Source organism: Tamandua tetradactyla, chromosome 14 (assembly GCF_023851605.1).
Source record: "Tamandua tetradactyla isolate mTamTet1 chromosome 14, mTamTet1.pri, whole genome shotgun sequence".
NCBI lineage: Eukaryota > Metazoa > Chordata > Mammalia > Pilosa > Myrmecophagidae > Tamandua > Tamandua tetradactyla.
The window spans coordinates 77690676-77710612 of record NC_135340.1 but is presented as its reverse complement, the minus strand read 5'-3'; the positions used below and the strand labels follow the sequence as shown (position 1 = coordinate 77710612).

At 39.3% G+C, this 19937-nt stretch overlaps 1 long non-coding RNA gene across 1 annotated transcript in view; it reads left to right on the top strand.

The window, feature by feature from the left end:
- Window positions 1-15953, top strand: part of LOC143655189 (uncharacterized) — a 67142-nt gene extending 51189 nt beyond the window's left edge. Inside the window, exon 3 of the long non-coding RNA XR_013162098.1 lies at window positions 15850-15953. This is a non-coding gene — a long non-coding RNA (uncharacterized LOC143655189). The remainder of the gene's footprint in view (window positions 1-15849) is intronic.
- The last annotated feature ends 3984 nt before the right edge of the window (window positions 15954-19937 follow it).

Below are 19937 nucleotides of genomic sequence, written 5' to 3'. Positions count from 1 at the left end.
TTGACAAGAGTTCTAAATCTGCTCAATGGGGAAAGAATTCTCTTCAACAAAAGGTGCTGTGAAAACTGGATATCTATAAGCAAAAGAATGAAAGTGGACCCCTATCTCACACCATATAAAAAAAGTAACTCAAAATTGATCAAAGTCCTAAATTGAAAAACTGAAACTAGAAGACTAGTAGAACAAAACATGGGGAAGCATCCCAGGACCTTGTGTAGACAATGGTTTCTTAGACTTTATACCCAAAGCATGACCAACAAAAGAAAAAAATAGGTAAAGCATATCATCAAAAATTAAAACATTTGTACATCAAAGGGCTTCATTGTGAGAGTAAAGCAATGACCTACGGAATGGGAAAAATATTTGGAAACTCCATATCCAGTAAGGATTTAATACGCAGAATATAGAGAGAAATTATATCACTGAACAATAAAAAGACAAACAACCCGATTAAAAAATGGGCAAAAGACTTGAATAGACATTTCTCCAAAAGAAGATATATAACTGGCCAAATAGCCTGTGAAAAGATATTCAACATCATTAGTCATTAAGGAAATGCAAATCAAAACCACCATGAGATACCATTTCACACCCATTGGAATGACTACTATTTTAAAAATAGAAAATAACAAGGGTTGGAGAGGATGTGAAGAACTAGAAACAATCATTTGTTCTTGGTAGGAATGTAAAATGGTGCAGTCATTGTGGAAAACAGTTTGGTGGTTCCTCAAAATGTAAGTTTAGAATAACCATATGACCCAGCGATCCCATTTCTAGGAATATACCGAAAAAAATGGAAAGCAGGGGCTCATGCAGAAAGTTGCATATCACTGTTTATAGTGACATTATTCACAATTGCCAAAAGATGGAAGCAACCCATGTGTCCATAAACAGATGAAAGGATTAACAAAATACTATATATACATACAATGGAATATCATTCAGCTATAAAAAGGAATGAAGTTCTCATACATGTGACAACATGGATGAGCCTTAAAGACATTATGTTGTGTGAAATAAGCCAGATACAAAAGGGCAAATATTGTATGATCTCACTGATACGTAATAATTAGAATTGAAAACTTCATGGAATATAGGTTAGCAGAGGTGAGGGAAATTAGGGAATGCAGATTTAATGTTCAGTTGGTATGGAGTTTCTGTTTGCGGTGATGTAAATGTTTTGGTAATTACCAAAATGGTTTGGAAATTGTTGTGGTAGCACAGCATTGTGAATGCAATTAATGTCGCTGAATTACATATTTGAATGTGATTAAAATGGGAAATTTTAAATTATATATATATATTACTAGACTAAAAGTTTTTTTAAAAGTTATATGAATGTACAACACAGTGAACCTAATGTAAACTATGGAATATAGTTGATAATACAATCTATAATAATATTCTTTCATCAGTTATGACAAAGGTACACCACTAATGCCAAGTGTTAATAAAAGGGAAAACTGTGCATAAGAATTGAGGTATATGGGACCTTTGTATTTTCTGCACGATTTTTCTGTAAACCTACAACTTCTTTTAAAAATATTTTTAAATGAATTAACTTGTTTTTTCCCACTTAAGCATATTCTAAATGCCTTTTAATATTGAGTTGTTCTCTTCTTTATTCATTAAACCAGGAGTTCTTATCCCAGACTCTATAGACTATTGGGAGAGGTATACTTAAAGGGTTCAGAAATTTACTGAAAGTAGGAACAAAATTTGGTATACTTATGCGTATGTGCATATTTATGAGGAAGAGAGTTCTAAACCACATATGGACTTTGGTCTTTGTGGACTGTACATATTATGTTCATCATAAGCTCCCTGGCCAGCAGGGTCCACTCTGAAAATGATAATTGGACAGTGGCTTGGGTACAGTCATGAAGCTTCTGTGCTGCTTTATCAGCAAGACTTTGATTTTGCCTTGTCCCCTCGCTCTAGGGAGCTGTAGCTTTTCTGGGATTCCTTCTTCCCTCTCTGGCTTGCAAAGTCCTTGAAACCTGCTGTGGATGCTGCTGTAAATCCTTAGTTAACTGTACATGGCTGGCATGACTTTCACAATTACACAAATGGAGCATGCAATGTGAAAGCCAGTTAACATATTTCTTTGGATTTCAGTAGACATTTATTGGACACTTAGTGCCATGCACTATGATAGCAACTGGGTGTAGGGAGGTAATCAAAGATAAAAATGATGATGAGCAGCCCCTTCCTTTCAGGAGTTTCCTGTCTAGTGGATTCAGGAAAAAGAACAACTCATTAAAATATAAGCAGAAAAAGGAAGTGGTGAAGGATTGCTTGCCCCATATTCTTGGAGCTGCCCTGTGACAATAATGCTGTACAAGAGTGAGCATTCATTTACTCACTTAAATATTGATTGTGTGCTCATCATGTTTTAGGCATTGTGTTTGTTACAGGGGATCCACTGGCAAGCAAAAGCAGACAGAGGCTGTGCCTAGTGTGGAGGCAGACATTGAGTCAGATCATCATACACACATGCAAATGTACAATTATAACTGAGATATGTGCTACAGAGGACATTTGACCTTGTAAGAGAAATGTCTGAAGCTTCCTTGAGGAAATATCACCTGATCTGGGATCTTAAGGAAAAGTGAAAGTTAATTAGATAAATGGGATAAAGCATTGGAAGGGAATCGCAGGCATCAGGGATAGCATGTACAAAGGCTCAGTGGCAGGGGATAACGTGGTGCCTATTACAAAATGAGAGAAGGTCCAGTGAGGCTGGAATCCAGAGGTAGTGAGGGGCATTGTGCAAAAAGAGACTGAACTAGACTACACAGAGCTTTGTAAATCAGGTTAGAGTTAAATCTTTATCTTAAATTCAATGGAAAGTCAAGTTTTAGGCAGGAATATGGCATGATAAATGATCAAGCTATTCTGATTGGGGAGAGTAGAGAAGGTTCCAGCTTTTGAGCTGAATTTTGGAGGAAGAGTAAGCATTTAATTTTTAAAGACTAGGAAGGACCTTCATGGAAACAGCTGAAGATGAACCCTGTCAAAGAGTAGACAAATGTGTCTATGGTGCTTGTGGTGTGGTGAGCAGTAGGCATGATAGAAGCATCGTGTCTTTGGATGAATGACTGGAATAGTCATGTGAAGGCAAATTATGAAGACCTGAAGTACTATGATGGAGAATTTAGGCTTTATTAAGTGAGGAGTCAGAGACTTTTTGAGGAAGGGTGTAGCATGTCTTTACCTGTAACTTGAATCCTTTGATTTCTGTCTGAGGCTCTGTGACCACTTTTAGCCTCTGGTTTCCATTCCCATTTGTATAGATGAAGATTTTCAACAAAGATTGCCAATTGGCTAATCAGAGAACTTGTATAGTTGGGAAAGAAGCTATTGCTCGATTCCATTTTCTTTTACATGGGCTGTGTTTGGTCATCACTTTATATAGGAGTTGTTCACCTGGTTACTACAGAACCAAAGAATTACAACATCCTGACTTATGTGAAGCACTGGAATCCAGGACTTGTCCTCTTACTCTGTCATCATTTATGGTTGAGAATGCCTGACTCAGGGAGTTCTCCCAAGCAAGCAAACGGGAGCTAAACTTGAAAGAATCTGTAAAGTAACAACAATATCGGCTAAGTTGAGATTTCTTGTCAGTGTGGCAAGTCATTGATACAGGTCTTAGCTTTTAAGCCCCTACCCCCCAAAAAACTATTCATTTCCATGCTTGTTTTTGATGACATTTACTGCCACTGAGTACCTTCTAAAGAAATTGTAAATATTTTCATTGTATCACATGTGCTTAGCATGGAGAATGTGCCTGGGAAATGCCAAATGCTTGGACAACTATACAGTTCTGTGAATGGAGTGGGAAGAACTATTTGTTAGACACGAAGTATAGATTGGAATACAGGTTAGAAATGAGCCACGAAAATAAAGCAAACATACTTGCTGCATGTTTCTTCTTGGAACTAATCTGAAGATGAAATAGGCAGAAGAGGAAATGTCATAAGTATTGTTTTGAGATTTTTTAGATTATATATATTTGTGTAATAATACTAAAAAAAAGTACGTGTGTCGTTTGATAGTTGAAGAAGTTTTGATTCTTTGAGTGGGTGAAGGAAGGGAATGAATGAGAATTGGAAGTAGCATTTATTGAGTATCTGATGTGTACAGGGCATCCTACCTACAGTATTTTACTTCTTCCATATGACAGCCCTACAAATAAAGTTCTATTAAACCCCTTTTGTAGGTAAGATGACGGCACACAACTGTGTTGCACAGGCTGAAATTTGAACTTAGGTCTTGACTGTCTCCAAGTCCATACCTTTTCCATTATTCCAATTTTACAAATAAAGAATTAGAAAAGAGAAATTTTAATTGCTTATGGTTATCCAACCATTAGATGATAGTGCTTGCTCTCAGATGCAGATTTTCTGACCTAGTTACCATGTTGTCTCTAGAGAAAAATCGGATGTGGCTCAAATCATACTAATGATTAAAGTATTTTGAGCACTGTGCTAAGCTCTTTACCTGTTTTATCTCACAACCCTAAGAGATAGGTATTTGTATTATATCCACCGTATAGAAGAGTATACTAAGATAGAGAGCTGAAATAATTTATCCTCTATCACATAGCCAGTAAGTGTTAAATCTGTTACTCAAACTGGCCAGTCTTACTCATGGTCATATCTACCTTGCCCACAGCCTAACTTTCAATAGCTAACTTGGTGAAACTTTTTAAAAAGCCTTGCTCCAACAGAGACTAGTAGTTCTGTTTTCTTAGCAGCACAGCTTGATGGTCCAAAGCTCATTTTATCTCCATTTTGTCCTTTCTATAAAGATGATGCTTATGTGTGTGATATCAGGCTGTGGGAAATGCCATCCATGTATTCCTCTTAACCAACCCCTAATTCAGAGAATTTTGTTCTAAGTATCATATAAGAATTCCACTAAGCTTAATTTACAGGGCCATAACCCATAAAACACAGTTGCCTTTTGAATAAGTTTCATTTACTGTCTTGCATGATAGATGACTCATAAATAAATTACTCTTTTTCCTTGTCAATTTCTGTCCCTATCTTTGGGAATGCATGGTTGCCTTAAATATCTGCAAAGAAAAGAAACTAGATTCTGTGTTAGCGACACTGTTGGTTTTCTCTCTCTCTCTAACACATTCAGAATATTTTACCCTTTTTTTTTCCCAGCACGGAAATCCTGATAGTCCTGATGGAATTATTCCTTGTATGGTGCTTTATGCAAAATGACATTATTAATATTAAAATGATAAATATTGTGACTCCTGAAATGATGTGTTTTGATCACACTTTAACTGAGGCAAACACTTTTTTTTAGGATCCTTTCAAATCTTGTAACCTTATATTCACATGCCTAACAGATATGGGTCATCTATGCTGACATTTAAAAAGATGAAACCCAGCTAATTCACCCACAATAGTCCTTGATATAAATTACAAATGAACAACAATTTCTGCCTCTGATGAATGTATGCTGGGTATGTTCAAAAGAAATTTTAATCTTTCCTCTTCACTGGGATTCTAAGCAAGTATTAAACGGATTTTTGGATGTTTTTTTGGCTCACATGGCTGAATTTTTGTGTTAAAATGGCATTAACTGTGCCAGACAGTGGCTCCCTCTGTCCTCGGGAGAGAGAGCTGTACCCAGCTGCTGCTGCACTGTATAAGGCTGATGAAATCAATTGGGCTTAGGATAAGAGATCAGGAGACCCATTGTTAACACCAGCTTAGCTGCTACCAGACACACCGAATGGGTTGGATAGCATCTTTCCCTCTGAGCCTCAGTTTCCCCATCTACAGAACAAAGGTGGTTGCGAAAGACCCTCCTGGCACTAACATTCTATGATTCTATGGCTCTTGGTAATGGCCATGGTCAAAGGTCACAAAGAGTTCCCTCTTTAGTTGCTTGAGGTAGAACTAACACTTTATCATTTCTTTCAATTATCAGCCCCTCTTGATTTTCTTTGGAAGGGCAAAGGAAAATGGAGTATAGGAATTTATAGGTCTTGCTACTCCTGAAAATATTAATAATATAATAAAAAACCTTTCCCTAGTCTATGCCTATAAGTACCTGTACAGGGGTAGTTCCTTTGTTACTTAACTTTTAACCTTCAAGGAAGGTATTGACTGTCCCATTTTACAGATGAGGGAAACTGAAGTTTGGAGAGGTGAAATGACTTTCCCAAATCTCAAAACTACAAGATGGCAAAGCAGAGAAAAAGATCCTGGTGTATTTGACTCCAATTCTGGAGGTTTGTCTCTGTCTCCCCAGCCAGGCCAGGCCTAACATTCATCAACACTGGAGCATGAATGCAAACAGGGGCCCACATACCACATGATCTAAATATTTCAAAATTATCTTCATACTGACCATTTAGAGCTTTTTTTTTTTTTTTAACATGTTACACGAATGTGGCACTGCCAGACTGTAATCCCCATAGTCAAAGTCAGCTAACCAGCTAACCCTCTGTCATGGCTCACCTGTTTTCTATAAGCTTTCCTTCAGTTGCCTTTTCTGAACTGGGAGACTAGACATTTTCATAAGTACATGTAACCACAGCTTCTTGTTGTTGGCTAGCATTTCTTTAGACCTGGATACCATGAGCTGGGTGACTCACCCAGACTTGCAGAGACTATTGGTGACCAAACGCATAGATGAGGGCAAAAGTAACTTGGGGAAAAAACACAGTGTGCAAAGAAGGAGCAGGAGATGGACTGGAGAAGCAGGGCACCATGTAGAAGGGAGAGCTACAACAGCACACAGAAGTCAGGACTACCAGACGAAAAGCCCATCTCAAGATACCCATTGTCAGCTGCCAGTATATATTGAGCCTCTCCATTGTGATGTCCTACAGGGGAAGCAAAGAAGTTTGATCCAAGGCTGAGGTCCAGGGTTTGCAGGCTGGGGGCAAGAACTACTAAGAAGAGCCCTTTCTGTTAATAATTCTGGTTGGTCCAGGAGGCAAGGTATGGTAGGACTTGTGAACACCATAATGGTGAAAGCAGGAAGGAAACTAGGATTGACTTAGATGGAGGTTGGAGAAATCACTTCAAATAAAAAATGTAGCCTAGCAAACAGCAGGACAATGAAAACTAAACAAGGCAGTTAGGTATTGGAAGTTGTCATCATCACTGATAAATAATATCATTAGTAGCTTTAATAGCTACCATTTATTGAGTGCCTACTGTATGTCAGAGGCTCTATACTAAGCATTTTTACTGGCATTATCTTGTTTAATTTTCACAATAGCCCTGGGAGGTAAGCACTATTTTTTTTTTAATTACAAAAACAAAAATAAATCTCTATTCAGTTGCAAAACATTTTCCTCATCCGGAAAAGAAACCCCATACTCATTAGGCAGTTGCCCCCTGCTATCTCCTCTCCCTAACCTCTGGCAGTCACCAAATCTGCATTTTATCTCTATGGATTTATCTATTCTGAACATTTCATATAAATGAAATCATACAACATGTGACCTTTTATGTCTGGTTTCTTTCACTTAGTGTAATGTTTTTGAAGTTCATCCATGTGCCAGTACTTCATTTCTTCTTTTTTTCTTTATCCTAATCCTGTACATTTCTCTAAAGAAGCCCTGCCACCTCACATCTTTAAGTCTTTACACAAGTTTTCCTTTGCTTTGAATTCTCCGGTCTGTCAGCTGAATTCCTAATACTCTTTAAAACTTATTCCAACTATCAATTCCTCTATGAGATTGTTCTTGAAACCCTGCCCCGTAACCCGTGGCCTCAATAAGTTGATCTGTAATTGTGGCTGGCTTTTTAAAAATCGTTTTTGTCTTTCAGCCTCCCCACATTACCCAAATAATGGTAATAGCACCCCAAATTTCAATGAGATCACCTTCCACTTCTAGTTCATAAGGTTTTGGTGGCACTGATCCCACCTCCAGATCCACAGGGTCGGTACTTATGTTGTCTTAATTAATTAATTAGATAAGTTGTGGGTTTGCAGAACAACCATAGATAAAATATACCATGCTATTATTACCTCCATGCATCAACGTGGTACATTTGTTACAATTGATGAAAGCACATGTTTATAATTGTACTATTAACTTCATTTATTTTAACAGCCAAGTAATATTCCATTGCTTGTATATAATGCAATTTATCTGTTCATCTGTCAAGGGGCATTTGGGCTGTTTCCACCTTTCGACTATTGTGAATAAAGTTGCTATGAATATTGGTGCACAAGTATCTGATACCAGTTTTCAATTCTTTGGGGGCAGCAGAATTGCTTTGTCATAGAGTAGTTGTATGTTTAACTTTCTGAGGAACCTCCAAACTGTTTTATATGATGGTTGGACTATTTATTTATTTATTTATTTTTACATTCACACCAGTATTGTATGAGGATTAGGCACTATTTTATAAAGGGGAATTTGAGACCCAAAGTGTTTCACAACCCGTGAGGGGCAGGGCTGGCAGTAAAATCTAGAACTATATGGGTTTGCTTGTTCCTTTAGTTCCTACCCTAGATATGGGTGTTGATCTGCCCATACCTGGCAGGACCTAGCAAGTGTCAACACTGACAACGATCCCCAGGAGTGAGGAAACATCAAGAACAAAAGCCTCATCAAGCAATATGGAGTTCAGGTGGAACCTCAAACTGGAAATTAGCCAAAGAAGCCAGGCAGACTACTGGGTGGGGATTGAGGCAGGAGGCCAGTCCCGTAGACTGAGCTAGCACTGGAGATGTCAAGGGCTGTGTACAGCGGCTTTCATAGACCTCAGTTCTTGCTCCTTATACGTGGAAGAGTGGTAGAAGCAAGGCAGGCTTCCTTGTGAGGGAGTAGCTTGATGATTGGATGTAAAATGTCTTCTCTAGACATTTCCAGAAGTACAGATTGGGCTATTTAGGTTCTTTTTGCTTCAAACCAAGATCAGCTTGAGGGCAGATTGGATGTAACTTGAGGGGAGGGGAGTGGAGGAGGATGGCCAACAGTGGACCCGGCTCTTAGAAGTTAGAGAAGGCAGAGGAAATGAAGTGGCAACTGGCAGGCACATGTGTGTGTTTTCATCAGGGGTGGAGGGAGAGGGGGGACTTGCTTTCCTGTTTGACAATGCAGGTAGGGGCAGGGGCTCTAATTGCAGTTCCTCCCAGGTTTCCCTCTGGTTTGCAAATCCCACCATCTTGAAGTCTTTTCTCTTTTCCCTGTAAAAAGTTAAGGCTTGTGCAAGTTCAAAGACTTTCTCAAAATGAACTTATTAGCACTTTAGTTGTATAAATAAGTATTTTAATTTTTGTGGTGCACATTAAAGTTGGTGGATGGGAGACTGTCAGAATTCTTAATCGTGATGAAATATGCTCTTAATAATGTCTTATTAAATCTAAATGAAATGCCTGTATGAGGCCCTATTTTAGTATTTTCTGAATTCACTGCAGCTTTTTTATCTCAAACAGCAAACAGAGTCACTCTAAATCATCATCAAATTAACTATTTATGTTCCTTTTCACCACCGCTCCCCTCTCTTCCTGTTCTTGTCTCTTCACCACCCTCTCCACAAATCTCATGCTTTATGGAGAAATAATCGGCTCTTGCAGCTCAGCAGAAGACCCCCTTCATGTACTGGTGGGGGCATCCAGTCACGGGGCACAAAATCCCCTGAGGCTCCAGGGAGTCAAGGGGAAGCATCTCCTCGGAGGATGCTATTCCAAAACGAGGGCTCCCCGGCAGGAGGAAGCGGAGCGTGTGTCCACTGGAATGCTGCCTCTTCAGAGAGGCGTCTGATTTGCTCCGTCAGTCAGTTTGCCTTGGCAGAAGGCCAGTGACAAGGTACCATCTCATCTCAATTTCCTTCAGATGTGATTTGAAGCAAAGTAGCCGGCCAACTTTTCAAGACCTTATCTTTTTTTGGAAGCTGAGCAGGAAATTTCTTATGCAGGGATCCGAATCGGCCACAACTGTAGTGGCAGATAAAACGCAATGTCATTTCAAAGTCTGGACAAGATTGTGAAAGAGTTTTGCCCATGACCTTCTAAGGAGCATGGAGCAAGAAAGCTCAGAGGTGAGATCTTCTATGTGTGGACAGATGCCCATCCTCACCTTCTCCAGGGAAATGGAGAAGGGCTTTTACTAAAAGGAAAGAAGGATAATGAAGTAGTGCGTCGAGTGCAGATATCTTATCCTAAGATAACTGACATCTTACCATAGACCCTGCCCAAGACTCTGAACTTGTCATACAAGCCACAGACCTTAGACAGGAAAATTGAAGTGTTCTGCCCAGCTTGCATCTTTGGTGTGTTTACTCCCTTCCATCTATCTAAACAGCCCAAGTCCAAAGCCTCCCTTTCTTTAGTCCTTTTAACCTTTTTATTGTCTCCCTCTGTGTTCACCAGGAGTAGAGCCGAAGCTGGACCTTTTGTCAGGGCTGCCAGTTTAGATCCATAAGGGGCAAATGGTATAGGGGCCATCCAGATATGAAGAAGTCTACACACATTTCTAGGGAAACATCAGTTTAGCAATAAATACCAAGGACACAGAAACTCCTCACCTGCTTCTTCATCTTGAGGAAGGGGCTACCCTTCCCAGTAGCAGGGGAGAGAAGGAGTTAGAGAAAGTCTGAGCACCTGTCCCAGCCCTCATAGGTAAGTAAACTATGTAAACTAAGGCCAGGAGCATCTTTGCTAAAGTGCTGTTTAGTACAGAATCTAGACCATTCTGCTCAGCTCCTGGTTGTGAACTTAGTATTTCTGTTACCTTAGTGGAGCCTGATATTATTCTTCTTTCCATAGTTCTCCATTCCTTAATCCTTTCTCAGAACATTCTTGGTTCCTTCTTGGCCACTAAGCCACTTGCGAAGCATCTCGAAGCTTGGGAGAAGCTCCCCCTGTGGTGCGTGTTCTGGATTTGGATCTCACATCCACCCCTCACTGATGAGTGACTTTGGTGAAGTGAGAACCTTTCCAGGTCTCAGGTTTCCTCACGGGAGCAACAACATCTCACTCACATGAGGAAATTAGAAAATATATGTGAATTTCCTGACCTACTCATTTACTGAGTAGAGACTCAGTAAATGTTACTTCCTTCTTTTTCACTACAACAAGTATAATCAATTAAGGGACAGGATTCTGTGTTTGGCATCATCTAGATGCTGCCATTATACAAACAAAGATGTTTGAGCCTGGACTTGGCACTGTTTTGTACACAGAAGTTGTCATTAAACTGAAATGAGCACAGTATGTCAAGTTCAGCTATTTTTACACCAGGAAGAAAATGCTTGACAGTTAAGGACACAGGCCCCGTCACTGGGAGCTTGCAGGGAATGTCCCTAGGACTGAAGAGAGCAAACCAGGGACTTTCCTGAGCTTGGCTGTGCCCTATGAATGTTATGGCTGCACACATCTGATCTGGCTCTAAGGGACCAGAAGCCCAAGGACGAGTACACTGTACCTGTGAGGGCCTTGCAGGCAGCCAGCTGCCACAACGTCCCAAATCATGGTTCTTCTCACCCTCATACCAGGGCTTGACACTAGGTGTCTGGGCAACCTGTTGGTCTTCCATCATTCATTCATTCATCAAACATTTGTAAGTGTCCCCTTTAATGCTAAGCCATGGGGATACAATAATGATCAGTACAGATGGAATGACTAAGCTATTTAAAATATATTGCTTTTAAATGCTAGAAAGCTGCCTTGAAATATGAATAACAAGCAAACACTATTGCATGTCAGCAAACAAAAGAAATGACTTTGTTGTCAAAATTTGGGCATTTAAAAGGGAGAATGAGGTTTTTCTGGGGTGATCTGTGCTGTGATGGAAAGGGAATTGGATTGCAACCCAGATTATCTAGCTCTAAATCCTCACTTCTGATTTTGGATAAATTACTTAGCTTGTTTGAGCCCCAGTTTCCTTTGTGTAAACCTGGAACTATGAACCACTTTCCTATGGTTTCTCTAAGAAAATTAACATCATTAAGATTCATGAAAATATCTAGTACAGGGCCTGACGCATAACAAGAGCTCAGTGGAGGAGGCTGAAATGGAGTTTGAAGAGGCTGCAGAGAGGGTCAGAAGCTTCAAACAAAGCTCACATCAGATAAGGTTCAGGCAGCGTGACTTAGAACAGATGGCTCTTCAATTATGCAAATTAAATTGGATGAAAAATCCACCCTGGAGATTTTTAGGTGAATTTAGATCCTGGATCTACTCTCCATTGCTTGAGCACCCACTGTGCAGTGTTGTTTTTCTTTTAATTTACCTAACATTTACTCCTTTCAAATTCCAAGGGGGACCCCTTTTGTTCTTGTGGACCTTACTTCTTTATTGACATAGGGAGTTAGGAATTATATAGGCCAGAGAATTGCATCTGCTCTGAAACAACCAATATCCTTCTCAAGTATCTCCTTATGGTTCCTATTTAAAATAGAATATAGGGCGGGTCACAGTGGCTCAGCAGGCAGAGTTTTCACCTGCCATGCCAGAGACTCAGAGTGGTTTGATTCCAAGTGCCTGCCCATGCAAAATATATATATATATAATAATAATAGGATATAACTTGTCCTCAACTCCCTCGATTTTCACTCCTGACCTGACCCCTGTCCCATAAGGAGTCTGCTATTGATTTCAATTGATATCAGGTGGTTATAAGATCACAGAATTGAAATAGGCTGGGAAAATGACAGTGAGTGACTATCGGAGCTGGGCTACAACCCTCACCTCCTGACTCCCTCCCCAGGGCTCTTCTTCCTTTGTGGGCACTGAGTCACTGCGGGGGGTGCACAGCTGCCCATCTCTGGCATTTTCTCTCACCACTGCTCTTAAGAGCACATCTTACTGTCAGCCTCCTGAAGAGTTCGGCCAGGAGCCACTTTGCCTTGCCACTCACCTGTCTTGGACTGTTGCCGTATTCACTGTGATCTGGTACAAGGAAACCACCCAAAATTTATTCTGCAAAACAGGATCAGCGCACTCCACCCCGAGTGAATTTGCCAAAACCTATGATTGTTTTAATTCCCTCTTCTCATTGTCATTGCTGCTGCTGTCCTTAAAAACCCAATGATTGCAGTTACATAGCAACTTATGCTTTTCATGACACTTCAAATACATTATTTCAGCTAATCCTCACAAAACCATATGCAGTAGGCATAGGATTATCCTGGTTTTACAGATGTGAAAAAACCCAAACTTACCAACTGACTTCCCTTAACTAACCTAACAAGGCTGAGACAGAGCAGAATCTAGCACCCAGATTCCTGATTGTGAGCCAATGGCTGTGGACTGTGCCTCTCTCAAGGCACGGATGATCTTTAGGGAAACTCTATCACCAGCCCTTGGTGTAGCTCTTCACGACTCCTCTTTGGCTACCTCCACTGCCCCAGGATGCACTTGCAGACCTCCTTCTTCCAGGAATGATTACGCAGAAAATGGGAGTTGACAGTGATAGATGGACTTTTCCATTTTCTGCTAACACGGCTATGAAGTCAGAGCCCATTTTAATGAATGTCCATTAAGGTCAAATTTGGAAAGCAGGTATTAAGAGTCATTGCTGCTAATTACACCCTGAGTGCTCTATTTGTGTTTTCAAATTGGACAAAAAGGTTAGTAAAATGGAACATTTCAGCACAGGCCGGCTCCTGGCTTGCTCTCCAAGTTTTCAGAAATGATCAGCTGTCCAAACTTGCTGAGAAATAGTGTTCTGATTCTTACCTCATTCCTCACGGGTGAACCAGCACCAGGACGAGTGGCTGGCTCTTGAATCCTGTCAGTCTCTGGCAGATCTGATTACATCTGGGACCCTTAAAAGTACTTGAAGCAAACGGCACTGGTCTATTTTAATCCTGCTCCTTCTAGAAACTAGAAACTGTAAGGAGAGTCTTCCTGCTGACAGGTGGCTCCATAAAAGTCGTCCATCTGCTGCTAATTATGGCAGAAAGAAAATTCACACAGCCGAGTTTTCAGTTTATTTGCTAAAGATCTCCAAAGGTGTAACTGTCTTCACGGATCACAAGGCCAGTCGATGCGTTCCATCTAGAGAGCCTGTTAATTATTTAAATAATTTAAAACCCAGGGTGGCAGGGAGTATTAAACAGAAGTCTAGCTGGGTTAGGACTGGTTGGATGATCTATCATGACGGAGGAAGGTAATCTGTTCTCACAGCACACGGAGTCTGGACTCACAGAGTTTTACATCTTTCCCTTATGGTTCTTTTGACTGGGAACTCAGACAGCTTATAGTGGGACAGGATTAGGCAGAATTAGATGTATTTCAGACTGAAGAAAGATTTGCTCACCTTCCAGGTCATCTCTCTTTCCTATTCATGATTTTATCTGTAACATGTATAATCTCTCAACTCCCTAACTAGGAAGACTGTTGTGAACTTAGAATAGGATTACTTATTCAGAAGGCTGTCTGTGCAATAATATATGATGCAAAGCTTTCGAGACCCAGCAAATAAATATCAGTGATTAAGTCAGATAGATTAGACGATGAAATAGTAATATAAAGACAAAGATTTTTCCTTTCTCTGCAGCTTTCTTTACATTCTACCACACAGTTAAAAGTAGAATTTAGAAGTGTCTCTTTATAGTCTCCTGGAATTATATATTCTTCTTTTATGTATTTCTCAATGCCAGGTTGACACTGTATTTTTTTTGCCTGGGCAAGCACTGGGAATTGAACCTGGGTCTGAGGCATGGCGGGTGAGAATTCTGCCATTGAGCCACCATTACACCACTCTTTTTTTTTTTCGACATCGTATTTTAGTTACTAGGTTATGTGTTCATCTCTCTCTGCTAGACTGGGAGTGCTTTGAGGATGGGAACAATGTCTTATTCATATTTGTGCTCCCAGTGCTTAGCAGAGCCTGATATATAGTAGATGTTCAATATATGTTAAATTGAAGAGACTAGACATTAAGCAAATGAAACGAATGTGATTTTACTTTATGATGAAGTTATGTTCAACATTAACCTTAATAAGTGGCACTGAATCTGCCAGATTCAATCATTTTTGACACATTTGATGATTTTTGTGGAAGTGCTAGAAATTCTATAAAATCCATTTCAAAGACAGATAGCTCTAAGTTGGGCATGGTGAGCTGAAACTTCCTGATTTGTTCTTTAGGTCTGTCCTTGGGCAGTCTGTATGCTACGTATGACTCTGGTTTTCAGGTATAAAATGGAGGTGTGGAAGGATTGACTAGATGACTTAGTTTTTTGTTGTTATTTTTTTTTCTTTTCGCATGGGCAGGCACCAGGAAATGAACCCGGGTCTCCGGCATGGCAGGCGAGAACTCTGCCGGCTGAGCCACCATGGCCCGCCCTGGATGACTTAGTTTTTATTAACTATATTCTTTTGGTTATATCTTGGAAGCCAAACATTGGCACTAGGTTGAATGATTTGCAGAGAATATACAGAAAATGTGCAAATAAAGTCATTCTACATGAAAATTGTAGAACATTAAGACAATGATGAGAGGTCAGAGGATAGAGGGCCATTGCATAAGGAAAAACCAGTGCTAGGATACCCCTGACTCTATCCAGATGAATTGCTGCATTGTGTTAATATATTCTTAATCTAAATGAAATTGTTGTAATACAGGTCATATTTTTAAATATACATTAAGGTACCTATGGAGGAGAGGCAGGGAAAATAATTTATTTCATTTTTTTAATTTATTGCAAAATAAATTTTGATAAAAATGATGTAAGTTCAAACAGCCTCAAATATTGGAAAAGCCTGAAAAGGGGTTAGGAAAAGACTGGTTGAGATAATGAAAAAGATTTTTATTCTAAAATGTCCTGACTATTAGATAAATCTGGTTGTGCTTGCTAGTGATTTTATCTTTAAACTGTTTAATTCTGCCTCTGTTCTTTACAGACTTGCTGCTTGTAGGTGTTCAGAACTCCTCTATTGTTGAAATATTATATGTAGAACACTGGATTGGAAGAGTCACACCCTAACATTGTCTGGGATCTCAGGTTTGAACCACTTACCTCATACACCTTGACTTTAGCTTTTCTTCCTGCTTCTCCCCGCATGACCCAATCCCTTGAAGTTGAGCCTTACCTGGCCTTACTTCTCCAGCTTTAGCCTGGGGTTTTTTTCATTGCTCTCCCTCTAGTTACGTGGCCCTCAAGCTCGCTGGTTACATACCCTCTTCTAGCCTGACTTGACCCCTGAAAGCAACACTTCTCCCCTGGCCCCATGAGCAGGACTTGCAGAAGATACGAGGCAGACAAGCCTCATATTACAGGGTCCTGGGATTCTAGTCCAAAATCTCAGGTTTCTTCCTCTGTTTTTTCCATTCCCCATTGTACTCTTTCCTGACGCTCCTGTGGTAAGATTTCCCAAATGGCTGGTTGTAAGCGTAAGTTTATACGGTTGATTATAAAAGACATTGGTATAGCTATTCCTCTTCCTTTCCCTATAAATAATTGTAAGATCTGAGGAAAATGAAAAGGGGCTCCTCAGTGAGAAAAAAAGATGGGGGAATTTTTTACTTATAAGCATCATAACCTGATCTAATACTTATTACATATGGTTGTTTAATATTTCTTGTTCATTGTTACTGTCTCTTTAAACAGATGGTCAATTCCTTTGAAGTCGTACACTTCCCTCTTGTATCTCTCCCAGCTTTATCACAGTGCCTGCACATACCATAGGATCATTAAGTCCTAGTTGTGAAAGTCACCTTGGTCTATCCATTAAATCATACTTGAATGCTATTGCTAGCACTAAACAACTGCTGAGAACCAAACACTCCTATGTCCTCATTCCTCTAAGATGAAAACCTTTGTAAACCAAGGCCACTCTTTTGTTTTTCCAGAAGAGTTACTGGGGAGACTATGCCAATAACCCTTACATGGTATAATGATTATAACCCTTATATGGTATAATGATTGCCTAAATAATTATTTTGGGGGTGATTTCACATTTAAGCAGGGATTATTTTTGTGATAAAGTGAAGCATATATGCAGAAATAGTTTTGGTAATTATTAACACTCCAGTGAGTGGCTTGATATCTTTGGGGGAAGAAGGAAAAAAAAAAAGGAAACTTCATTGTCAGTACTCTGTGAAGCTATTGCCAAGGTACATTTTGCTTTGTTAGTGTAGCAGTGGCCTTTCTATGGCCATTAAGGATTTCTTGGCAATCCTGAATCAGAATGTCCTTGCCAAAACCTAATTTGGGGAATTGCATTTTTCCCCACTAATTAACTCCATTGTTTCAATTAGGAAAGAACTATTCCTTCCAGTCCAGAACACTGTCTCGGAACAGGAAGATGGCTTGAAATGCTTTCACAACAAAGGCAGAGGCTTGTACTAAGCTCAGCCAACATCCCATGAGACCACATTTTCAAGATGGCTGACCCTGCTTTTGAGGCTCAGTATGTTGGATTAAAGGACTGTATCAAGTTGAAAGTGACACCAAAAAACGGGTTTGGAGAAAGATAAAATGTTTCTTACTGTCCCCACTTAAGGCTCACTGAGGTCAAGAACCTTGTCCATGTTTATCACAGTTACAAAATGGGTAAATCAAAATTACCCTCTGTATAGGCAGAGCAGTTCAAACTGGCTCAAGTGGAGCCCAAACTCTTGAAGTTGCTCTCCTTAGAGATACGGTGCCCAGCTGGGCCAATTAGTTACATGTTCTAAAACTCATATCAGCCATTTACCCTCAAAGTATGTGGCTGAAGAAAGACTTTGAACCTACACATAGTTAGCAGTCTGTGATCTTTGGCTAAGAAATCTAAAATTACTTCCTCTCTATTAATGCAAATTATCATAATTAACATCAGTGGTGTATTTAATTACTATAGTTGCAAACACTACTTTCTACATGCATTAAGCATTGAAAAAATAACTATAAATATTTGGTGACTGACAGTAAATTAATTACAGGTCTGACTTCAGAGTGGTTTAAAACCTTGTTGATCTGTTGGCTCATTTTCCCAGGTGGTTTTGCCTCGATGAGTCAGAAAAATAGTCACCAAAGCAACTTTGCCTCATTCCTCATCTGTTTTCCCATAGTGAAGATTTTAATGTGCAAGGAGAATAGTAGAATATGAAAGAAACTTATTTGGCCTTTCAGAAGAGACCTGGGAGCTGTTGGGGAGGGAGTATGATATTAAGCCACCCTCTTTCTATTCTCACATAATTTCCTGTCTGTCTTCACCTGTGGATTATTACCTGAGCATAAGACATAAGAGCCTGGGTCAGAAACGTGCTCTATTCAGCTGCAAATAATGCTCTAACAGCAGCTTCTAAATTGTCAATGCTAAACAACAAAAGGTTAGGAACAGAAACCAAAGACCCTCCTGTCAAATTTACAATTTATCATCTCAGCAAATATAACCTCTAAATTCAGTAAGTTATCTGTATTGGCTGTATGAAACAGAATTTTTTTTTGTCTTTTTGTTCTGAACTACACATGTGAAAGCTGTATGCAGTGTTCTGTATTCTGGCATCACTGCGTTAATTAGGCAATGGTGGTGGTGGAGAGTACACCTGAAGAAGCATGGCTGATGTTTTAGCAACTGATAAAGGTAAAGGTAATCATCATGAGGATATTATGTCCAGGATTGTTATGATCAGGTTCATATGTCAACTTGGCTAAGTCAAGAAAGCACTGGCCTATCTGTTTCTCTGAGGACATTTCATGGGCTTAAATCATGAGCACTGTGGTTACTTCCATGACTGATTACATCTGGTGCCTTTCCATGTAAAAAAAAAAAAAAAAAAAAAAAGAATAGTTTTGTTCATGATATTTTTGGCTCTGGGAACCAAACCTGGGTGTCTGGCATGGCAGGTGATAATTCTGCCACTGAGCCACTGTTGCATTGTACTTGTTCATGATTTGATACCTCAGGGTACCTGAAATGTACTAAAACATAGTATTAAAATAGTACCTAAAGAACAATCTAGATTCTTTAAAATAAATTGAATAAAAGAAATGTTTCTGGGCCTCAATGGTTATCAGCGAGTTAACTAGTGAGAGATAGAGAGATTAGACTGCAGAAACTATGCTGGTAAATGGTGGGGGAAAATGAAGCCAGCTGATGGCTTCAGTGGATGGTTCATTATTTCATTCATTTTACAAGTACTTACTTTATTTCTGTTATGAGCTAGGCATTTTGTTAGATTGAAGGAAGCTATAATGTGGTTTGATGTTTCTTTGGTGGATATCAGAATTCTTAAAATAATTTTTTATTGAGGGATAATTTACACATAGTAAAATGTATAAGTCTTACATGTATAGCTAGGTGAAGATCCTATATTTGTGAACCAATCCAGATCAAATAATAGAATATTTTCATTCCACCAGAAAGTTTCCTTGTGTCTCTTTCTTGTCAATTGTCCTAGCCACAGAAGTAACCATTATTAACTTCTATCAGCATATATTAGCTTTCCTGTGTATACATTTTATATGAAAGGAATCACACAGTACATACTTTTTGTGTATGTCTGGCTTATTTTGGTTAACATATTTTTGAGATGAACCCATGTTTTTTAAAATTAATTGCTACATTGTATTACCAGAATTACCTTTTAGTTTCTTAAAATATTGAAGGATTCTAGAAGGTGGAAATGGCAATGGCATCGTTTTTCACTCTCCCTGGAGCCACCCATTTAAAAAACAATCATAGAAAATAAGATAATAAAACCAAAAACCCATGTAAAACATTTATAACAAACTAACTGAAAAGGTATTATCACAAATGCCAAATATTGAGGAATATTAACAAAACTGGCATATCAGGGAGGAAGAAGAAAGACAAAAGGAATTCTGATAACCTGAGAGCCTGAGAATCCTCAAACTGCCAACGGCACTCATTGGAAATATCGGCAGGCTAATCCAAGGAGAAATGCTAAAATTAGGATGGTGCTTAGCATGCTACAATTAATGAGAAATTTCTGGGATCTATGTACTCTTACTACAAACAATTTAAATCTCTCTATCAGGATG